The 22,977-nt window shown below is 41.1% G+C and overlaps 1 pseudogene across 1 annotated transcript; it reads right to left on the reverse strand.

Annotated features, from left to right (window-relative positions):
• Positions 1-3,062: 3,062 nt before the first annotated feature.
• Positions 3,063-5,713, reverse strand: LOC308244099 (glutamate dehydrogenase 1, mitochondrial-like; annotated as a pseudogene). The gene is made up of 4 exons: positions 5,640-5,713; positions 4,165-4,813; positions 3,725-4,117; positions 3,063-3,622 (listed from the first exon to the last, which is right to left on the reverse strand). The product of its transcript is annotated as a glutamate dehydrogenase 1, mitochondrial-like (transcript).
• Positions 5,714-22,977: the final 17,264 nt, after the last annotated feature.

Here is a 22,977-nt window from a genome sequence, read left to right on the forward strand (position 1 = left end):
TTCTTTCCAGAGCTTCATGGTCATAAAATGCCATTCATGTTTAAGACATGAATAATGTGAAAAGGAGAAGAATGCTGCTAGGAATTTTTATTCCTCTTAATAGTAGATTAAAGGGCAGATTTAATGTCATCTACTTCCTATGCATTATCTTATTTAATTGTCAAATTTTTGGAGTACATCTTTTAGAAGTTCTTTTGGTGAGGATATGTAGTAGTAAAATTTCTGAGTCCTAAAAAAAAAACAAAAAAAACCTGTACACAATCTCTAAATTACTATATATTGAAATGAGGAGTGGCCCATGGTTCACCCACTCTAGTTCATGAATGATGACCAAGAGGATAGAACCTGGAGTTGGCCAGATATATCTAGTATGAGTGACACCCAGGGAATGGTGGGAAGTAAATGCCACATTTTTACTACCTTAGGAAAGGTAACTTAAGTATTTTGCCTCTCTTCCTACTTTATAACACTTTTCTCATATTTTATGATTACTTCTATATCATGAAGTCACTTGAGGTATAACATCTCTCACATTTATCTCTGGAGTAATCTTTCTCCTAATTTTCAGACCTTTTATTTTTGTCTAAGATGTATAAGTCAATAAAAGAAGTACGAGTGTTCTAAAACCTGCAACTTTGAACTAATTTTATTATCTTCTCTCCCTGTAATTCACTCTTTTTTATTATTGTTGTTGTTGTCTAAAGTTTTACAAATGTCTTCTTTTTCCCCAATTGACCACTCCCCAGCCATTCCCACCCTGGGCAAGCCCCCACCGCCCCAGTGTCTGTGTCCATTGGTTATGCTAATATACATGCATTCAAGTCCTTTGGTTGCTCTCTAACCCCACCCCATTTGTCTCTGGATCTCTTCTTGTTCATCAAATTATGTTGATCATTATATTCCACATATGAGTGAGATCATGATACTTATCTTTCTCTGACTGGTTTATTTCGCTTAGCATAATGCTCTCCAGTTCCATCCATGCTGTTGCAAATGGTAAGAGTTCCTTCTTTTTTATAGCGGTATAGTATTCCATTGTGTAGATGTACCACAGTTTTCTAATCCACTCATCTGCTTATGGGCACTTAGGCTGTTTCCAAATCTTAGCTATGGTGAATTGTGCTGCTATGAACATAGGAGTGCATATATTCTTTCTGATTGGTGTTTTTGATTTCTTAGGATATATTCCTAGAAGTGGGATTACTGGGTCAAATGGGAGTTCCATTTTTAACTTTTTGAGGAAACGCCATACTGTCTTCCACAGTGGCTGCACCAGTCTGCATTCCCACCAAAAGTGCATGAGGGTTCCTTTTTCTCCTCATCCCCGCCAGCACTTGTTTGTTGATTTGTTGATAGCCATTCTGACAGGTGTGAGATGGTATCTCCTTAATGTTTTGATTTGCATCTCTCCGATGATTAGTGACTTTGAGTATCCTATATAATAAAGAGGTCATATGCAAATTGACCATCACTCTAACACACAAGATGGCCACCCCCGTGTGGACACAAGATGGCCGGCAGGGGAGGGCAGTTGTGGGTGATCAGGTCGGCAGCGGAGGGCAGTTGGGGGTGACCAGGCCTACAGTGGAGGGCATTTGGGGGGGGAGCAGGCCTGCAGTGGAGGGCAGTTGGGGGGGACCAGGCCTGCAGGGGAGGGCAGTTGGGGGCGACCGGGCCTGCAGGGGAGGGCAGTTGGGGGTGACCAGGCCTGCAGGACAGGGCAGTTGGGGCTGGCAGGGGAGCAGTTAGGGTGTGATCAGGCTGGCAGGCAGAAGCAGTTAGGGGCAATCAAGCAGGCAGGCAGGCAAGCGGTTAGGAGCCAGCAGTCCTGGATTGTGAGAGGGATGTCCAACTGCCAGTTTAGAATCAGGCCTAAACTGGCAGTTGGACATCCCCCAAGGGGTCCCAGATTGGAGAGGGTTCAGGCTGGACTGAGGGACACATCCCTGTGCACAAATTTCATGCACCGGGCCTCTAGTCTATATATATAAAAGCCTAAGCGACTGTTACAACCAGTTGAGCCAGTCACTATGATGCACACTGACCACCAGGGGGCAGACGCTCAATGCAGGAGCTGCCCCCTGGTGGTCAGTGCACTCCCACAACGGGAGCACCATTCAGCCAGAAGCCGGGCTCATGGCTGGTGAGTGCAGCCACAGCAGCGGGAGCCTCTCCCACCTCCTTGGCAGTGCTACCGCAGCAGCAACAGCAGGCACAGTGAGGCCGGAATGAGCAGAAACGGCACGGCGCCCGGCCCAGCTCAGGCTCCTCCCCGGACCCCTGCCACTTAATGCACTGCTACATCCCTCGGGGGATGTCAGACTGCTGGTTTCGGCTGATCCCCCAGCTGCCTACCCTGCGGGGATCAGGCTGAAACCAGCAGTCTGACATCCCCTAAGCCTAAACCAGCAGTCTGACATCCCCTAAGCCTAAGGGGTCCTGGAATGCGAGGGGGCACAGGCCAGGCATAGGGACTCCACCGGTGCACGAATCCATGCACCAGACCTCTAGTTTTATTATAGCAGCATGTGTTTATTTTATTCTACATAAAGATAAACAGCTTTTATTTTATTTGCAATCTATAGAACTGAGTTCTTTTGCTGATATAAAAACCAATAACTCACTTGAGAACCATGCTATCTTCTGAAAATGCCACACACCTGCTTCTTAAACATGTCCAAGTTACAGCACACTTTAGACTTGTCCAGAGCTGAAGCAACAAGCAACTAACTGGTCTTGAACAACAGGTGCTTTCCTGGGCCACAACTCTGACTGTTGGGAAGCAACCATGGAGCAAGAGAGTGCAGCCAGATAGAAGGGACTTTTCATTTAGAGGCAAAATACCCAAATGTCTCTCTGGCCTCTACTTTCAGCTTTGTACATGATTCCCTAACCTTAGTTTCTTTTATTTAAGGAGCTAATTTGGATTGACTTTTTGAGAATGGTGCCCATTACCTAAATAAGTAATGGGAGAAAGAGATCTCTGTGGTTACATGTAAATTTGTGATAGGTCTACAGATGAAGAGGTGAAGAGGATGGTAAAGAAATCAGCTACAATCCATCTATGTGAAGGTCACACCAGCTTCACTGTATACTTTCTCAATGGCATTACAGAGACATCTCTTCTCAGGTCCAATCCCAGTTTATACTTCATGGCTGTGCACATGATTTGCCTGCCCAAGCACTCCATAATGTAAGCTAAACCAGAATGCACAATGTCTTGCTCAGATGCCCCTGATATCCTGACTTGGAACTTTCCTGTGCATATAACAAGAATAGTTCCACTGTGCTTTCCAAACTTCTTTTCCAGCTCTCTTGAACAGAAATGAGCAAGAATCCTTTTCATATTTGAAGGTCAAACATCCAGAACTGACATGATTTAGGTTCTTCAGCCACTCAAAGTACGATACTGTCACTCCTCTAGCATTCAAGAAGAGATCTAAAATAACCATGTTTCTCTCCATGAAAATCTTAGCTTCTGGAGTTGTTGGTCTATCGGCATCTCTAGCAATGATCTTGGCTTTGATTCTGAGTGCATTGCACTTGGTCAGCTGCTTCTCAGTGGCAGCAGGAATCAGTATGTCACAGTTGGCCTCTAAGATGCTCCCTTCATAAAGCTTTGCTTTAGAGAAGCCCAGGATTTTTTTTTCTTTATTGATTAAGGTATTATATATGTGTCCTTATCCCCCCATTGCCTTCCAACCTTTCCCACTCATGCCTTCACACCCTGGTGTCTGCGTCCATTGGTTAGAGAAGCCCAGGATTGATCCATGTTGCAAGTTAAAGTTTTCTAGTTCCTTTTGGTCAATGCCACCTGGATCCCATCTGCTCCTATCATATTCACCAACACTAACACGTTTAACACCAAAGTGATGCAAATGTCTCATAGAGTGCAGGGCCACATTACCAAATCCCTGAACATCAAATGTTTTATCTCCAAACCCTGGTATCATTCCTAAAATGTTCATGTAAGTAGCTTCATTGGTGAAGTTTTCAATCCCATAGAACATTCCCTGGCCAGAAGCAGAAATCTGCTCTTAGACTCCACCCTGACTGGTGGGCTTACCAGTGACACAGGCATGGGCATTAATATAGTGACTGGAGGATGGTGAAGCAGCTAGATGCTATGAAGATATATCACTGTCATTTTATATGGGCATTAATAGGAGTCAGCAATTCATGACATCTCTGCCTCACCCATGCTCATACCTGAGGCAGACACATCAGTGCCAAGACCAATAAAGCCATTCTTTGCCAGTTCCTTGGTGATCTTTTCCAATTCATTATCGGTATAGTAGTTCTTGGGATTGATGTTAACACCAGCTTTGGCGCCCCTAAACTTCACATCAACCACTTCACACATGCGTCATCAGAGAAGCCAAAGCTTTTACTTCATCACTCACCTCAGTGCTCTAAGGAATAACTCCTTTGCGAGGGGTGCAGTGCTGGCTGTGCTGGGCCCGGTAGGCCTCAGATAACCTGCCAGGAGCCGTGGTGGCAGCGGATGGGGAAGGACAGGCTCAGCACATGGTTACAGGGCTTGATGATCGTCAGGATGCCAAGCACCTGCTTCTGCTTCTGCTCCTTGCTCTCCCGGGTCTTGAGGTCCTCCATCAGCGTATCCTCTGTGGTGCTGGTGCTGCGGTGGAAGAAGCCCTCCACCATCTTAAAGAAGCTAGGGTTGTCCTCCTGGTAAGTGGGGGCGGGCTGCCCAAGGCCTGGCCCAGCAGCGGGGCCGAGCCCAGGGCTGCAACTGGCGCCTGAGAGCAGCAGCACTTCACCCAGGCCAAGGTGCAAGGCGGTGGGGCGGAGGCTGGGGACAATGGGAGGCAGGAAGGGCCCAGCGCGGGCTGCCCACAGCTCCCCGCCTTCCTAGCTGTCCCTCCCCACCACCTAACCACAAGGATGGACTTTGGGGAGGGGACTCTGAACGGCAAGGTGGGGGCGTGCTTTTTTTTTAATATATATTTTATTGATTTTTTTACAGAGAGGAAGAGAGAGGGATAGAGAGTTAGAAACATCAATGAGAGAGAGACATCGATCAGCTGCCTCCTGCACACCCCCTACTGGGGATGTGCCCGCAACCAAGGTACATGACTTTGACCGGAATCGAACCTGGGACCCTTCAGTCCGCAGGCCGAAGCTCTATCCACTGAGCCAAACAGGTTAGGTCTGGGGGCGTGCTTTGAACATTCTTTATTTTCCTTATTCCTTGAGATTTTCTTATCTTTTTCTTTCATTTCTAAAACATTTGTGAAAAGCAAAGATATTTTCCTCCCTTCTTATCTCAAGCCAATTGCCCCCTAAGAAGAAGATGGGGTTCATGTTTACTAAACTTTAAAACTCTGAGACTGAATTGGGTCAACAGACAGTTTTTATTTACCTAAAAGAAACGACATAAATTTAGATAACTTTTCTTTTAACAACTGAAAGACTAGTCTTGTCATAAAATATAAGAAATGAACTCAGAGAGGCAAAGGAAAACCATTTTTGGAAGCTCATGAGTCAGACTATTTTAACTAAACAAAACTCAGAAGTGGTTGCTTTCAGAAGATATTAAGCCCTATAGAATATGCCAAACCTGCTGATTTCATCAGGCCTGTGCTCTGAAGGGATCTACATACTAGAAAGCTACATACTAAGAAGTAAACATGACAGAAATTGTCATTCCCTTGTCACTCAGAAAAGCCATCTGCTCCTGAGCTAAAGCCATTTTCTATTAAATTCACCAGACATTAAAGAATGACTGGAGGATGGTGAAGCTGCCAGATGCTATGAAGATATATCACTGTCTTTTTATATGGTTAGGCAAACATTTAATTAAACCTGCAGATGCTATGTCTGCTCTACTCACCAACACAGCTAAATACCATTTACTGAGAAAATCATTTCCTATTAGAGTTTTTCAAGGGACTTTGCTGAAATATTTAATGCCTTTGTACATGATTTAATTAAATGCATCAGTAATTACATTAGGGTGACTTGAACTTGACTTTCCTTGGAGTCTTGTGTCTCCTCATAATTGATCAGACATCTCCTCAATAGTATTCTTATTTGTATGAGTCAAATTACAGAGAGCCTAGCTTTAAGTATGGGTGCTCAGCCTGTCTCTGACATTTTACTAGGGTGTAATTTTTAATACATTTACAAGGCCTCTTTTGAAGAAAATTTGAGAAATCTGAGAGGGGATGAAAATGAAATGCCATCCCAGGGTTTGCTTTTTATGGAATTCTTTTTAAAAAATATTTTTTTATTGATTTTTTTGAAAGAGAGTAAGGGAGAGGGAGAGAAAAACATCTATGTGAGAATGAAATATCAATAGGCTGCCGCCTGCACACCTGCTACTGGGGATCGAGCCCACATCCTGGGCATATGCCCTGACCAGGAATCGAACTGGCAGACTTTCCCTGCACAGGATGAGGCCCAACCAACTGAGCCATCACTGGCCAGGGCTGTTATGGAGCTCTTGCTAATAACCAGAGAACTCTGTGGGCCTAGACTGACCACTCCAAGGAAGTTTATAGCCATTTTCTTTTGTAACAGAATGTGTTTGAATTTTGAAATTATACACATTCTTCTCTTTAATTGAGCACAATATTTTGATCATCAGTGATTTTAGCCAGAAAACATGCTACATATCACAAAATTTAACAACAAATTATAACTATTAATGGATGCTAACTTTGGGCCAGAATGGAGACCATTATTTTAATCGAGGATATAGTCTCTTTTATTGATGGGTTTTTAAGTTAATTTCTTAAGGAACTTATGCATGCAAAGGAGAAAGGCAGGGTTTAAAAGCCATAGGTCTGCTGAGAGATGAACTGCAGCTGCACCCACCTTTGCTTCCTGACTCAGCTGGGTCACCTGAGTGCTGTAACAGCAAAGTTGGTGAGGTCATTTGCCTGAAAGAAGTGGCAGGATATGGCAGTAAATATAAGACAACCATCATGTGCCTGGATTATTCTGTAAATGTAACCCAAAGAGTTTTGGATTCCATTGGCTGCTTGGCATCCTAGCAAGTACTTGCCATGTATGACCAAACCATGAGTTTTCCTTCAGACTTTCCAGTAACAAGGCCGTTTCCCTCCTGCAAAAGCTGTTACCATTTCAATGGGTAATATTTATATTGTGCTGGTGCTGGGCAGCATGCTGGGCTTTGGGTTTTCTTTCTTGCTGAAGAACCTGAAGGAGCCTGCTGGTATGGCTCAGTGGTTGAATGTCAATCCATGAACCAAGAGGTCACCGGTTTAAATCCTGGTCAGGGCACATGCCTGGGTTGCATGCTGGATCCCTGGTGGGAGATGTGCAGGAGGCAGCCAACTGATATTTCTCTCTCATCAGTGTTTATATCTCTCTCTAAAATAAATAAAAACATATATTTTTTAAAAAAGAACCTGAAGAGAAGCAGCAGCCCTGTAGGTTACTTGATGAAAAAAAAAAAAAGAATCTGAAGAAAGTTTTCTTAGAGGCAGCCAACTGATATTTCTCTCTCATCAGTGTTTATATCTCTCTCTAAAATAAATAAAAACATATATTTTTTAAAAAAGAACCTGAAGAGAAGCAGCAGCCCTGTAGGTTACTTGATGAAAAAAAAAAAAAGAATCTGAAGAAAGTTTTCTTAGAGGAAAACTGTGATATTGTCAGTTTGACTGAGTGAATATTTTTTCACACTGGTAATGGGACAGTTTGATGCTTCACCCACTAACTTTAGAATAATGACCACCCTCAATAAAAAAAGAGTTTCTAAAGTCAATAATTGAGAATGCCCAAGAAGTAATAAAGGAGGCACACAGGGAAGGTATGAAACAGTGAGGGCTTCAGAGTAGAGCATTGTTTCATGAGTCTGCACCTTAGTGTGCATTTTGACCCATTTTATTTTAATAATGTCAGATTGTATGGCTCTGAAATCTGTGGAAATAGCTTTTATCTTTTTGGGTTTGTTGTTTACTTTTGTTTTGTTTTTTTGTTTGTTTTTAAGGAGAACATTCACCATCCCATAATCACATCACCTCTATGTTTTGACAGCATGGAACACAACCACTAATATACTGTTCTCTTTCATATTTTTCATTTGAAAATAAACCAACACATAAACTAAAGAGGCAGACACACAGATTGAAGTGGGATTTCTTGTAAGCAACTTGATGGGAAATGACTCCTTACCTGGTCTGTTTTAAATCAGTCCTCAAAGTGTCCCCCTTTCTGAGGATTAAATTGACTCCCCAAATTAAAAAAAAAAACAAAAACAGGCAATCAATCAGAAGGTTACCACTTGGCTTATGCTTTTCTGGTTTCAAACACACAATTTACTGAAACTTCTCCAATGGGAACAGTCCAAGAAAACGTCTCTTGTGAATGCAGCTTCCCAGTGTATTCTGCCACAGACATATGCTGGACTTCAAGATATTAAAGCAAAATATTCAAATACAAATAGGTATGCTACCTATTGTTCTTTCAGCAGGGTCAGCTGATCAGGTGAATTCCCCATTCTTTCTAAAAACACACAAAGTAAACAGGTTTGAGTTCTTGAAAATCTAATTCAAAAAAATTAAGTAGCTGTGGTGACATAAATGAAGAGCCATTCATTATCCTGTGAGTCTAATAAAGAGGGAAAATACTAATGTTAAAAGTCAGTTACAGGAAAGTAATTGAAAATTGCTCTTAACTCATTAATATGGCACTTTTAAGCATCTTCTTAGGAGGAAATGGGTTTTGGATTAATTTCCCAGCAAAGAGGTCATTCATTTTTGCTTTCTTAAGATGACTGGTTAGGGCTAAGGATGTGATTTGTAACTTTGTATTATGATAGGCTGATTGATCTTAGCCTTATTAGTACCATCTACTAAACAGTTGACATGTACAATAAGAACAAAGTAAAAATTGTAGAAAAAGTGTTCTGTGTGTTTTTTAGGAAAGTTACCAATCATAGTTTTCAACAATAGCCAGAAGTAGATAATTCAGATGGGATAGTTTATTAGTCAACTCAGGTGCCATAATAAAATACCATAGACTGGGTGGCTTAAACAACAGAAATTTATTTTCTCACAGGTTTGGAGGCTAGATGTCCAAGTTCAGGGAAGTCCAGATAGTCAGGTCTGGTGAGAGCTCTCCTACTGGTATGTAGACAGCTACATTCTAGCTGTGTCCTTGCAGAGGAGAGAGACACAGGTAGAGGGGGTGGTGTAGTGCTCTCTGGTATTTCTTCTTATATGGGCACTAATCCTATGATGAGGCTCCATCTTTATGACATCATGAACCTAATCAATTCCCAAAGACCTCATCTTTGCACTGAAGGTAAGGACTTCAACATATAAATTTTTGGAGAACACATATGGTCAATTAGCAGTGAGCAGAAAACACATTTAAGAGCATTTCTGTTTTATTCATTTAGCAATTATTTTTTAACACCATTATGGACATACAAAGGATACAAAAATGAATAAGACACACATTTCCAGACCTGAAATAGGTCATAGCCCAGTGAGGAAGTTAGACATGGAAATTCAAAAATTACAATAGGAAAGGAAAAAATGGTGACCGAATAGGCAGACGTGCATCTTGTCCCAGGGCCAGACTGGAAATACAACTAAATCAAAGAACATCCACCTGGAATTAACAAATTAGGCCCAGCTGAGGAGGCAACTTACAGCAATGAAGGACAGAAAATGCCTGGAGACTGGAAGTAGGGGTGGCCAGGGCTCGAGAGGGATGGCAGGCTAGAAAGCCCAGAGGGAAAAGAGGAAGATGCATTACAGGAGTATCAGTTTCCTCAGAAAAAAACAGAAGCCAGGCCCAGACTGAGTACCAGAGCTATATCCCTTGGCCACAGGCGTAACATCCAACTGTGAAAAGCAAAAGCCACAGGACTGCTGGCTGCTGGGGAGTCTGGACCTGAGACCACAGCCTTAAAAGGCTGTGCCGTGAAAGGTGGGCCCCGCAAAAGGCAGCATCAGGAGGGGAAAGCAGTGCAGTGCTGGGGGGAGGGAAAGCTGCGGTTTCATTGTTGTTTGTGTTTTGTTTTGTCTTTGTTTTTATTCTCTAAACCCAGAAGACAGGACTGTACAGTAGCAATCACTCACCTGAGGCTTTGGCAAAGGGAGGGAGGCACAGATGAGGTGCCTAAGGAGAGGTGGGGGAGGGAAGCAGGGCAGGGAGACATGGCCAGGGCTCCTGCAATGGTACATTCTTAGGCCTCCAAACCTAATTGGCCATTTCTCCCCAGAGGAGCTAGCCCCTCCCAGTAGCCTCAGGGCATGGAATACAGCCTGCCACACCCTGCAGTTTGAGCTTTACAGAGGAAACAAAAGCAGAGGCCAGCGATCAGGGGATCAGATTCCCCGCCTCTCCGCCTCCCTACCTCCTCCTTCCCTTGCCACCTGCAACCACCACCACACCGCCTCCCTCCCCCGCTCCACTGCCCTGCCTCCCTGCCATCTCCTTCCCCCACTGCCTCAGTGCTCTGCCTCTGCCGCTGGTCACCCACCATGTTCCATGCTGCCCCCTGGTGGTCAGCGCACATCATAGTGAGAGATCAAACTCCCAGTCTTCTGGTCGAATTCCCGAGGGGACACTTTGCATATTAGCCATCCTATCTAATAAAAGAGTAATATGCAAATTGACCATACCTCTGCTACACCCACAAGCCATGCCCACCAGCCAATCAGGAGTGAGTATGCAAATTTACCCAACCAAGATGGCTGCAGCCACAGAGAGAGCAAGAGGCTTGGGTTTCCCCAGCAATGGAGGAAGCCAAGCTTTCTGCCTGCCCTGGCCTGCATTGGCCTCCGCTTAAGGCTACAAAGTTTCAATTATAGAAGATAAATAAATCCCAACAAAAATGGCTGCAGCCACGGAGCGAGCGGGAGGCTTGGCTCCGCTCAAGGCTACAAAGTTTCAATTATAGAATATAAATAAATCCCAGATACCAGGGCCTCTGCTTGGGTTGCCGGGGGGCATGGCCGGCCAGCAAAACACCACAGGCCCCTCGCCCAGGCCACCCCACGCCCCAAGGGAACCCCACCCTGATCCGGGACACCCTTCAGGGCAAACCAGCTGGCCCCCACCTATGCACCAGGCCTCTATCCTATCTAATCCTATCTAATAAAAGAATAATATGCAAGTTGACCATCACTCCAACACACAAGATGGCTGCCCCCATGTGGTCAAAGATGACTGCCCCCATGTGGACACAAGATGGCCACCACAAGATGGCCAGCAGGGGAGGGCAGTTGGGGGCGATCAAGCCTGCAGGGAAGGGCAGTTGAGGGGGACCAGGTCTGCAGGGGAGGGCAGTTAGGGGTGACCAAGCCAGCAGGGGAGGGCAGTTAGGGGCAAACAGGCTAGCAGGGGAGTGGTTAGGGGGTGATCAGGCTGGCAGGCAGAAGCGGTTAGGGGCAATCAGGAAGGCAAGCAGGCAAGCAGTTGGGATCGAGCAGTCCTGGATTGTGAGAGAGATGACCAACTGCCCAGTGGGATCGGGCCTAAACGGGCAGTCGGACATCCCTCGAGGGGTCCCAGATTGGAGAGGGTGCAGACTGGGCTGAGGGACACCCTCCCCCCCGTGCACGAATTTCATGCACTGGGCCTCTAGTATAAAATAATATTGAAAGTCAACTGTAATTGAAAAATAAAAAAGAGAAAAAATAAAGGCATGCTTTTTCCTTATTAATAAGGAATATTTCTCTGGGTATTAAGAGCAATTTAAAAATTGAGAGGAAAATAGTAGTTTGAGATAATCATTCAAATGCCTGTACCTCTATGACATACAGAAGCTGCATATTATGAACTAGAGGCCCAGGTGCATGAAATTCATGCACTGGGGGGGGGGGGGGTGGTGTCCCTCAGCCTGGCCTGTGCCCTGTCATAGTCTGGGACCCCTTGGGGATGTCTACCTGCAACATCCCTCTCGCAGTCCGGGACCCCTCTCTCCTTACCGCCTGCCTGCTTGCTGCTCCTTAGCACTGCCACGGAGGCGGGTGAGTCTGGCTTCTGGCTGAGCAGCGCTCTCCCTGTGGGAGCACACTGACCACCATGGGGCAACTCCTGCATTGAGCGTCTGCCCCCTGGTGGTCAGTGCGCATCATAGCAACCAGTCATTCTGCTGGTCATTCTGCCATTTGGTCGATTTGCATATTAGGGTTTTATTATATAGGATGCATTTGTCTAAAGAAACTATGTGACCTGAGCTATTTGTCTTGGAAATTTTTTGCCTCACATTTCTCAATTACTGTTTTTCTGTGTCTTCCATTTTCCTTCTTGTCCTTTCTCTTAAACTTCAATATGAATTGGCTATAATATAAAACTGAAGAATGTATGTAATTTTACTCATAATAGAGTTTTTAGTTGGTTTACTTGTTTTCACATCTCTACATAATTTTTATTGTGGTAAAATATAAACATTATATTTACTATTTTAACCATTTCAAGTGTACAGTTCAATGGATCGGGCCTAAATGGGCAGTCGGACATCCCTCGAGGGGTCCCAGATTGGAGAGGGTGCAGGCTGGGCTGAGGGACACTCTCCCCCATGCATGAATTTCGTGCACCAGGCCTCTAGTTTATATATATAGATCTAATTTCCTCTTTCTTGCTCATACTCCATTTCTCCTTCTCTTTCCTCTTTTTTCACTACTCGGTTTTTGTTTTGTTTTTTTCTCTTCTCTTGCTCTTTTCTTCTCCTAATTTTTTAACTTGTTTTGCTTTCTAAATTCAGGCCTATCTGTTCTCTCCTCTATTCTACTTGTCAAAAACAATTTCTTTTTCTTCTTGTTTTCTCATTTCTTTTCTCTCTCCTCTATTATAAATGGTGGTCTTCCCCCTATTCCTCAAATAACTTATCTTCTTTATTCAAGCTCTGAATTTACAGATTCTGCCCCCAACCTTTTAATCTGGGTGTTTTTCATTTGTGTTTTTTTGGTTTCTTTGTTTGATTTGTTGTATTTTCTCCCCATGTCTCTCTTTCCTTTTTTTCTCTCTATAATTCTTGCTCTCTTTTTTCTTTCCTAATTCTCTTTTCTCTGGTGGTCACTATTGTTGGGATTATAGGTGTCTTGTGTACATTCATGTTCTGTTCCTTCTGTGTCACATCATGTCATGTTGTATTTTGTGCTCTTCAGTAAGCACCTCCACAATGGCTGGCACAATGTGATAGGGAGAAAGCCACATAATAAGACACACTGAGAGAAGACTCCACCTACAAATGGGGCAATAACATTTAAGACCCAACTACATCAAGAGAACCCAAATAACTCAAATAGGGGACCTCCCTAGAATGCAGCACAGGAGATCTGAGAGAATGCACCACTGAGTCCCACAAAATATCTACATAGACAAACCCAAAAGATCTGGGTGGCATAGCAGTTTGATCTAATACACAGAAACAATTACAAAGGAACAGCAAAAATGGGGGGACAAAAAAAAACCCTAAATGAAAGAAAAGGATGAATCACCAGAAAAGCAACTAAATGAAATGGAGGCGAGTAATTTTACAGGGAAAGAATTCAGAGTAATGATTATAAGGTTGCTCAAATGTCTCTATGAGAAATTCACCATCATGTGTAAGAATCAAGAGGAAATGAAGAATGACATAGCTGCAATAAAGAACAAAATGGAAGCTTTCAACAGTAGACTAGAAGAAGCTGAGGACCAAATCAGTGAGTTAGAAGAAAATGTAGAAAAAGCACTCAAGCAGAGCAACAACTGGAAAAAAATAATTAAAAAGCAGGAGGAGAGTCTAAAGAAGCTTTGGTACAACATGAAGTGAAACAACATCTGCATAATAGGGATGGCAGAAGGAGAGGAAGCTGATCAAGGAATAGAAAACCTGTTTGAAGAAATAATGACAGAAAACTTCTCTGACTTTGGGAAGAAAAAAGTCACACAAGTCCAAGAAGCACAGAGAGTCCCAAACAAAATGAACCCAAAAATACTGACACCAAGACACATCAAAATTAAATTTGCAAGTGTAAAAGACAAAGAAAGAATCTTAAAGTCTTCCAGAGAGAGACAAGGAATTACCTACAAGGGATCTCCCATTAGCCTGTCAACTGATTTCTCAACAGAAACACATTAGGCAAGAAGGGAATGGCATGAAGTATACAAAGTAATGAAAAGCAAGGGACTGAATCCAAGAATATCCTATCTAGTAGGTCTATCATTCAAAATTGAAGGTGAAATCAAGAGCTTTGGAGAAAAAAAAAGGCTAAGGGAGTTTATTCCCACCAAACCATCAATGCAAGAAATGCTAAAGGGACTGTTGTAAAAAGAAGAAATAGAAATGGAAGAAGGAACACAGGTATAAAATATAAAAATGGCAACAAACAAGTATCTATCAATAATCATCTTAAATGTAAATGGATTAAATGTTCCAATCAAAAGATATAGGATAGCTGAATGCATAAGAAAACATGACCCATATATATGCTGCCTAAAGAAACCCACTTCAGAAAAAAGGATTAACAACACTAAAATCAAGGGATGGAAAAAAACTCTTCAGGCAAATGGAAATTAAAAAAACAAAAAACAAAAAAAACACACAAAAAAAAACACAGGGTTTCCATACTTATATCTGACAAAATAGATTCCAAAGTGAAGGCATTAACAAGAGATAAGGAGGGCTATTTCATAATAATAAAATAATTGATATAACCAGAAGTGATAACTCTGCTAAATGTATATGCACCCAATACAGGAGCATTTAAATATAAAAAACAAACTTCTGGAAGATATCAAGGGAGAGATAGACAGTAATACAATCATAGTAGGGGACTTTAATACCCCACTGACATCACTGGATAAATCTTCTAGACAAAAAATCAACAGGAAAACAGCAATCCTAAATGGCACTGTAGAACAGATGGAACTAATTGGCATCTTCAGAACATTTCACCAAAAAGCTATGGAATATACATTCTTCTCAAGTGCACATGGGACATTTTCAAAGACAGACCACATATTAGGACACAATCTAAGTCTCTACAAATTCAAGAAGATTGAAATCATATCAAGCATCTTCTCAGACAACAATGGCATGAAATTAGAAATCAAGTACAATAAAAACACTCAAAGACAATCAAGTGCATGAAGGGTAAATAGCATGCTATTAAACAATGAATGGGTTACCAAAGAAATAAAACACATCCTAAAAACAAATAACAATGAACACACAACAATCCAAAATCTTTGGGACACTGTGAAAGCAGTTCTGAGAGGGAAGTTCATAGCACTACAGGCCTGCCTCAAAAAATAAGAAAAACTGGTAATAAATTACTAACACTACAACTTAAAGAATTAGAAAGAGAGCAACAAGAAAAGCCCAGAGTAAGTAGAAAGAAGGAAATAATAAAGATCAGAGTAAAAATAAATGTCATAAATTTAAAAAAATAAAAAAGATCAAGAGCTGCTTCTTTGAAAGGATAAATAAGATTAATGAACCTCTAGCCAGACTCACCAGGAAACAAAAGAGAAGACCCAAATAAACAAAATTAGAAATGAAAGAAGTGAACTGACCCCACAGAAATACAAAGGATTGTAAAAAATACTATGAATGACTTTACTCCAACAAACAAGACAACCTGGATGAAATGGACATATTTCTAAAAAATACAACTTTCCAAAAGTCAATCAGGAAGAATCAGAAAACCTGAATAGGCTGATAATTACTGATGAAATTGAAGCAATAACAAAAAATCCCAATAAACAAAAACCCTTGTCCAGACAGATTCACAGAAGAGTTTTACCAAATATTAAAAGAAATTACTTTTCTACTCCTCAAACTATTCCAAAAATTTCAAGAGAAAGGAACACTTTCAAACACTTTCTATGAGGCCAACATTACCCTAATTCCAAAACCAGATAAAGACAAAACAAAGAAAGAGAACTACAGGGCAATATCCATGATGAACACAGATGTTAAAGTCCTCAACAAACTTTAAGCAAATTGGATCCACCAAAACATTAAAAATATCATACATCATAACCTAGTGGGATTTATTCTGGTGATGCAAGGCTGGTACAATATTCGCAAATCAATGAATGTGATACAACACATAAATAGATTGAAAGACAAAAATCACATGATCATATCAATCAATGCAGGAAAAGCATTCAACAAAACCCAACATCCTTTTTGATAAAAACTCTCAGCAATGTGGGAATAGAGGGAACATACCTCAACATAATAAAAGTCATATATGACAAACCTACAGCCAACATCATACTCAATGGGGAAGAAACTAAAATCATGTCTCTTAAGAACAGGAACAAGACAGGGATGCCCTCTTTCACCACTCTTGTTCAACATAGTTCTGGAAGTCATGGCCATAGCGATCAGATAAGAAGAAATAAAAGGCATCCAAATTGGAATGGAGGAAGTAAAATTCTCATAATTCACAGATAACATGATACTAGTACTGTACATAGAAAACCCTAAAAACTCCATCAAAATACTACTAGATTTAATAAAAGAATTCAGAAACTTAGCAGGATACAAAATTAACACCCAAAAATCATAGCATTTTTTATACACCAATAGTGAACTCTCAGAAAAAAAAAACTAAACAAGCAATCCCAGTTACCATTGCAACAAAAAATAAGATACTTGGGAATAAACCTAACCAAAGAGGTAAAATACATGTACTTGGATAACTACAGGACATTGAAAAAAAGAGATAGAGGAAGATATAAAAAAGTAAAAGAATATACCATGTTCATAGATTGGTAGAATCAACATCATTAAAATTTCCATATTACACAAAGTAATCTATAGATTCAATGCAATCCCTATTAAAATGCCAATGGCATATTTTACAGACCTAAAATTTATATGGAACCAAAAAAAAAAAGACCCCAAATATCCACAGCAATTTTGAGAAAGAAGAACAAAGTTGGAGAAATCACAATACCAGATATCAAGTTCTACTACAAAGCCACTGTACTCAAAACAGCCTGATACTGTGACAAGAACTAGCATATAGATCAATGGAACAGAACAGAGAATCTAGAAATTGACCCAAGCCACTATGCTCAACTAATATTTGACTAAGGAGGCAAGAGCATACATTGGAGCAGAGACAGTCTCTTCAATAAATAGTGTTGGGAAAATTGGACATGTACATGCAAAAAAAAAATGAAAATAGACCACCAACTTGCACCATACACAAGAATAAACACAAAATGGATAAAATACTTAAATGTAAGTTGTGAAACCATAAAAGTTCCAGAAGAAACCATAGGCACCAAAATTTTAAGACATCTCTCATAGCAATATATTTACTGATACATTTACTAGGGAAAGGGTAACTAAGGAGAAAATAAACAAATGGGACTACATGAAAATAAAAAGCTTCTGCACAGCAAAAGAAACCATCAACAAAATAAAAAGAGAGTGCACTGAATGGGAGAACATATTTGGCAATGATATATGATAAAGGGTTAATATCCAAAATACATAAGGAACACATACAATTTAACAGAAGGAAGACAAACAATCCAATTAAAAAATGGGCAAAGGACCTAAATAGATACTTCTCCAAAGTGGGCATACAGATGGCCAAGAGACATATAAAAAAACGCTCTCTGATCATTGGAGAGATACAAATCAAAACAGAAATAAGGTATCACCTTACACCTGTCGAATGGCTGCCATCAACAAAGAAACCAATGACAAGTGCTGGTGAGGATGTGGAGAAAAGGAAAACCCTAGTGCACTGATGGTAGGAATGCAGACTGGTGTAGCCATTAGGGAAAATAGTATGGAGTTTCCTCAAAAAATTAAAAATGGAACTGCCATTTGACCCAGTGATCCCATTTCTAGTAATATATCCTAAGAAACCCAAAAGAACAATCAAAAAGAATTTGTGCACCCCTATGTTCATAACAGCACAATTTACAATAGCTATAATCTGGAAAAAGCCCAAGTGCCCATCAGTAGATGGGTGGATAAAAAGTCTGTGGTACATTTACACTATGAAATACTCTGCAGCAGTAAAAAAGAAGAATTTCTTACCCTTTAAGATAGCATTGAGGTTTCTGGAGAGTATCATGCTAAGTTAAACAAGTCAGTCAGAGAAAGACAAGTATCACATAATCACACTCACATGTGGAATCTAAGTAAAAATTAACTGATGAATTGAGTGGACCGAGAGACATGAAAGCATGGAACAGAGTGTGGAAACTTATAGGGAAGGTGGGAGAGGGTGGGTGGGTGGAAGGTAATCAACCAATGACCTTGTATGCATATATGCATGCCCATGGACACAGACAAATGGGCCAGTAAGGGCCTGGGGTGAGGTGGGGGCAGGCTGGAGGAAGTCAATGTGGGGGGGGGAGGAATTAGGGAAAGGAGGACACATGTAATACTTTCAACCATAAAGAATTATTTTTTAAAAACTGAAGGCCATGAGAGAAACCAAGATGGCAGAATAGGTAAGTACCTAAACTGCTGCCTCGCACAACAATTTCAAAACTACAACTAAAAGACAGAACGGACACCATCCAGAACCACAGGAAAACTGTCTGAGTGGAAATTCTACAACTAGAAGGAAAGAGAAAAGCTCACAGAGAATTGGAGGTACGGCAAAGGGTCTTTGTGCTCGCAGAGAGGAAGGGTGGCGGAGAGCCTGGCTGACTTTCTCTGGCGGGAGGGGGAAGGAAGGCCCCGACCGCACTGAACCCCAGTTCTGACTGCACTGAACCCCAGTCCCAGGCGAAACCCCGTGGAGTCTGGACTGTCAGGTAGAGAGAAAGGCACCCGGAGACTCGGAGACCCAGGGGAGACCCAGGGGAGCCCGGCGGGCAGGGGTCTGGAGGCATGCACACCAGTGTGCACAAAGGTTGGGGAGGTTGCCACAGGCTTTCCTTAGCAGAAGAGAGTCGGAGGCTCCTGACTGCACTGAACCCCAGTTCTGACTGCACTGAACCCCAGTTCCAGGGGAGCCCCTGGGGACCCACCCTCTTGTGGGGGGAATCTGGACTCTCGGGCGGAGAATCGGGAGCCGGGGAAGACAGAGGTCTGGAGGTGTGCGCGCGCAAGGGTAAGGCTGCCTGGAAGCCAAGACTGTCTGCTCCGCCCTGAGACTCCACCCCATCCAAGCTGAGCACAGAGACTATTGCAATTTGGCAAGTCTAATCCTATAAGGCTGTCTCCAGCACTGAACTTCTCCCAGCGTAGACACAGCTGATCCTTACAGCCAACCTGCCTGGAGGTCAATTCCTCCCAGTGATACCAACAACAATCAAGACTTAACTACAACAAGGCTATACACACAGTCCACAAAGGGGTGCACCAAGAGTATCCACCTCAGGTTAACTGGGGAGGCCAACCCGCTGGGCCATATAGAAAATCTAGCACACAAATCCACCCTACCAACTCAGGGAAGCAGTGAAAATGCGGCATCAAAGAAACAGATCACAAACGAAAGAAATGGAGGAAAACAAACGACTGGATATAGAATTCAAAACCACGGTTATAAGGCTTTTCAAGAATATCCTGGAAATGGCCGATAAATTTAGTGAGACCCTCGAAGATATGAAAAAGGACCAACTAGAAATTAAACATACACTGACTGAAATAAAAAATAATATACAGAGACCCAACAGCAGACTAGAGGAACGCAAGAATCAAGTCAAAGATTTGAAATACAAAGAAGCAAAAAAACACTCAACCGGAAAAGCAAAAAGAAAAAAAAATCCAAAAAGTTGAAGATAGTGTAAGAAGCCTCTGGTACAACTTCAAGCGTACCAACATCCGAATTATGGTGGTGCCAGAAGAAGAGAGAGAACAAGATACTGAAAACCTATTTGAAGAAATAATGAATGAAAACTTCCCCCACCTGGTGAAAGAAATAGACTTACAAGTCCAGGAAGCACACAGAACCCCAAACAAAAGGAATCCAAAGAGGACCACACCAAGACACTCATAATTAAAATGCCAAGAGCAAAAGACAAAGAGAGAATATTAAAAGCAGCAAGAGAAAAACAGTTAATTACCTACAAGGGAGCACCCATACGATTGTCAGCTGATTTCTCAACAGAAACTATGCAGGCCAGACGGGAGTGGCAAGAAATATTTAAAGTGACGAATAGCAAGAACCTACAACCAAGATTACTCTACCCAGCAAAGCTATCATTCAGAATTGAAGGGCAGATAAAGAGCTTCACAGATAAGAAAAAGCTAAAGGAGTTCATCACCACCAAACCAGTATTATATGAAATGCTGAAAGGTATTCTTTAAGAAGAGGAAGAAGAAAAAAGTAAAGAGAAAAATTATGAACAACAAATACATATCTATCAACAAGTGAACCTAAAAATCAAGTGAATTAACAACCTGAGGAACAGAATAATCTGGTGAATATAATAGAATCAGGAGCATAGAAAGGGAGTGGACTGATAATTCTCAGGGGGAAAGGGGTATGGGGGGGGTTCAGGAAGAGACTGGACAAAAATCATAGACCTATGGATGAGGACAGTTGCAGGGAGGTAAGGGCAGAAGGTGGGGTGGGAACTGGGTGGAGGGGAGCTATGGGGGGAAAAAGGAGAAACAATTGTAATAATCTGAATAAAGATTTATTTTAAAAAAATAAAAATAAAATAAAATAAAATAAAAACTGAAGGCCATAATAAAAGATAACGAAATTTACTATATAATACTAAAGGAATCAATCCAATAAGAGGATATAACCCTGGGAAACATATATGCACAAAATATAAGAACACCCAAATATATTTTTTTAAAAAACTCCTGTAGGACTTTACGGGAGAGATTGACAACAATACAATAATACTAGGTGACTTTAACACCCCATTGATATCACAGGGTATATCATCTGGACAAAAAAAAAAAATCAATAAGGAAACAGTGATCCTAAACAACACACTAGATCAGATGGAATTAATTGACATTTTCAGGACATTTCACCCCAAAACTACAAAATATGCATTCTTCTCTAGTGCACACAAGTGATTCTCAAAGATAGATCACATGTTAGTACATAAACTAAGTCTCTACAAGTTCAAAGTGATTGAAATTATATCAAGCATCTTCTTGGATCACAATGGCATGAAGCTAGAAATCAACTACAATAAAAATACTCAAAAACATTCAAACACATGAAGGCTAAATAGCATAGTATTAAACAATGAATGTGTTATCAACGAGATCAAGGAAGAAATAAAAAAACTTTTTGGAAACAAATGAAAATGAATAGATAACAAACCCAAATCTATATAAACACAGCAAAAGCAATCCTAAGAGGCAAGTTCATAGCAGTATAGGACTACCTCAAGAAAGAACAATTTCTAATAAACTATCTAACCCTACAACTTAAAGAATTAGAAAGAGAACAACATGAAAAGCCCAGAATAAGTAGAAGGGAGGAAATAATAAAAATCAGATGGGAAATAAATGACATAGAGACTAAAAAAAAAACACAAAAGATCAATGAAACCAAGAGCTAATTCTTTGAAAAGATAAACAAGATTGATGAACCTTTAGCCAGACTCATCAAGAAACAAAGTGAGAGGACCCAAATAAATAAAATCAGAAATAAAAGTGGTAAAGTGCCGAAACCGGTTTGGCTCAGTGGATAGAGCGTCGGCCTGAGGACTGAAGGGTCCCGGGTTTGATTCCGGTCAAGGGCATGTACCTTGGTTGCGGGCACATCCCCAGTGGGAGGTGTGCAGGAGGCGGCTGATCAATGTTTCTCTCTCATCGATGTTTCTAAGCTCTCTATCCCTCTCCCTTCCTCTCTGTAAAATACCAATAAAATATATTTAAAAAATAAAAATAAAAAAAAATAAAAATAAAAATAAAAGTGGTGAAGTAACAACTGACACCACAGAAATACAAAGGTTTGTAAGAAAATACTATGAACAACGATATGCCAAGAAGCTGGACAATATGGATGAAATGGGTAAATTCCTAGAAACATACAATTGTCCAAAACTCAATTAGGAAGAATCAGAAAACCTGAGTAGGCTGATGAAATTGAAGCAATAATCAAAAACTCCCAGCAAGCAAAAGCCCTGGAACTGGCGGCTTCACAGGGGAGTTTTAACAAACATTCAAAGAAGAACACCTATCCTCAAACTATTAAAAAAAAAAAAAAAGTAAGAGGAAAGAACACTCCCAAGCTCTTTTTACAAGCATTATTATAATTCCAAAACCAGATAGAGACACTACAAAGGAAAAGAATTACAAGCCAATATCCCTGATTAACATAGACGCTAAAATTCTCAACAAAATATTTACAAATCTGATCAAGCAATATATTAAAAAGATCATACACCATTACCAAGTGGGATTTATTCCAGGGATGCAAGGATGATACCATATTAGCAAATCAATAAATGTTATACATCACATAAAAGAATTGAAAGACAAAAATCTCATGATTATATCAATAGATGCAAAAAAAAAGCATTCAACAAAATCCAACACCCATTTTTGTAAGAACTCTCACAAAGTGGGGAAAGAGGGATCATACCTTAATATAATAAAGAATATGACAAACCTAGAGCCACATCATACTCAATGGACAAAAACTAAAAGCATTTACCCTAAGTAGAGGAACAAGATAGGGATGTTCACTATCACCACTGTTATTCAACACAGTTCTGGAACTCCTAGCCACAGCAATCAGACAAGAAAAAAAAAAAAGGCCCTAACCAGTTTGGCTCAGTGGATAGAGCGTCGGCCTGCGGACTGAGGGGTCCCAGGTTCGATTCCGGCCAAGGGCATGTACCTGGGTTGCGGGCACATCCCCGGTGGGGGGCGTGCAGGAGGCAGCTGATCGATGTCTCTCTCTCATCGATGTTTCTAACTCTCTATCCCTCTCTCTTCCTCTCTGTAAAAAATCAATAAAATATATTTAAAAAAAAAAAAAAAAGGCATCCAAATTGGAAAGAAGGAAGTAAAACTAGTTACTCACAGATGACATGATATTGTACATAGAAAACCCTCAAGACTCCACCAAATAC

The sequence above is a fragment of the Plecotus auritus genome (assembly GCF_963455305.1).
Source record: "Plecotus auritus genome assembly, chromosome: 3".
NCBI classification, from domain to species: Eukaryota; Metazoa; Chordata; class Mammalia; order Chiroptera; family Vespertilionidae; genus Plecotus; species Plecotus auritus.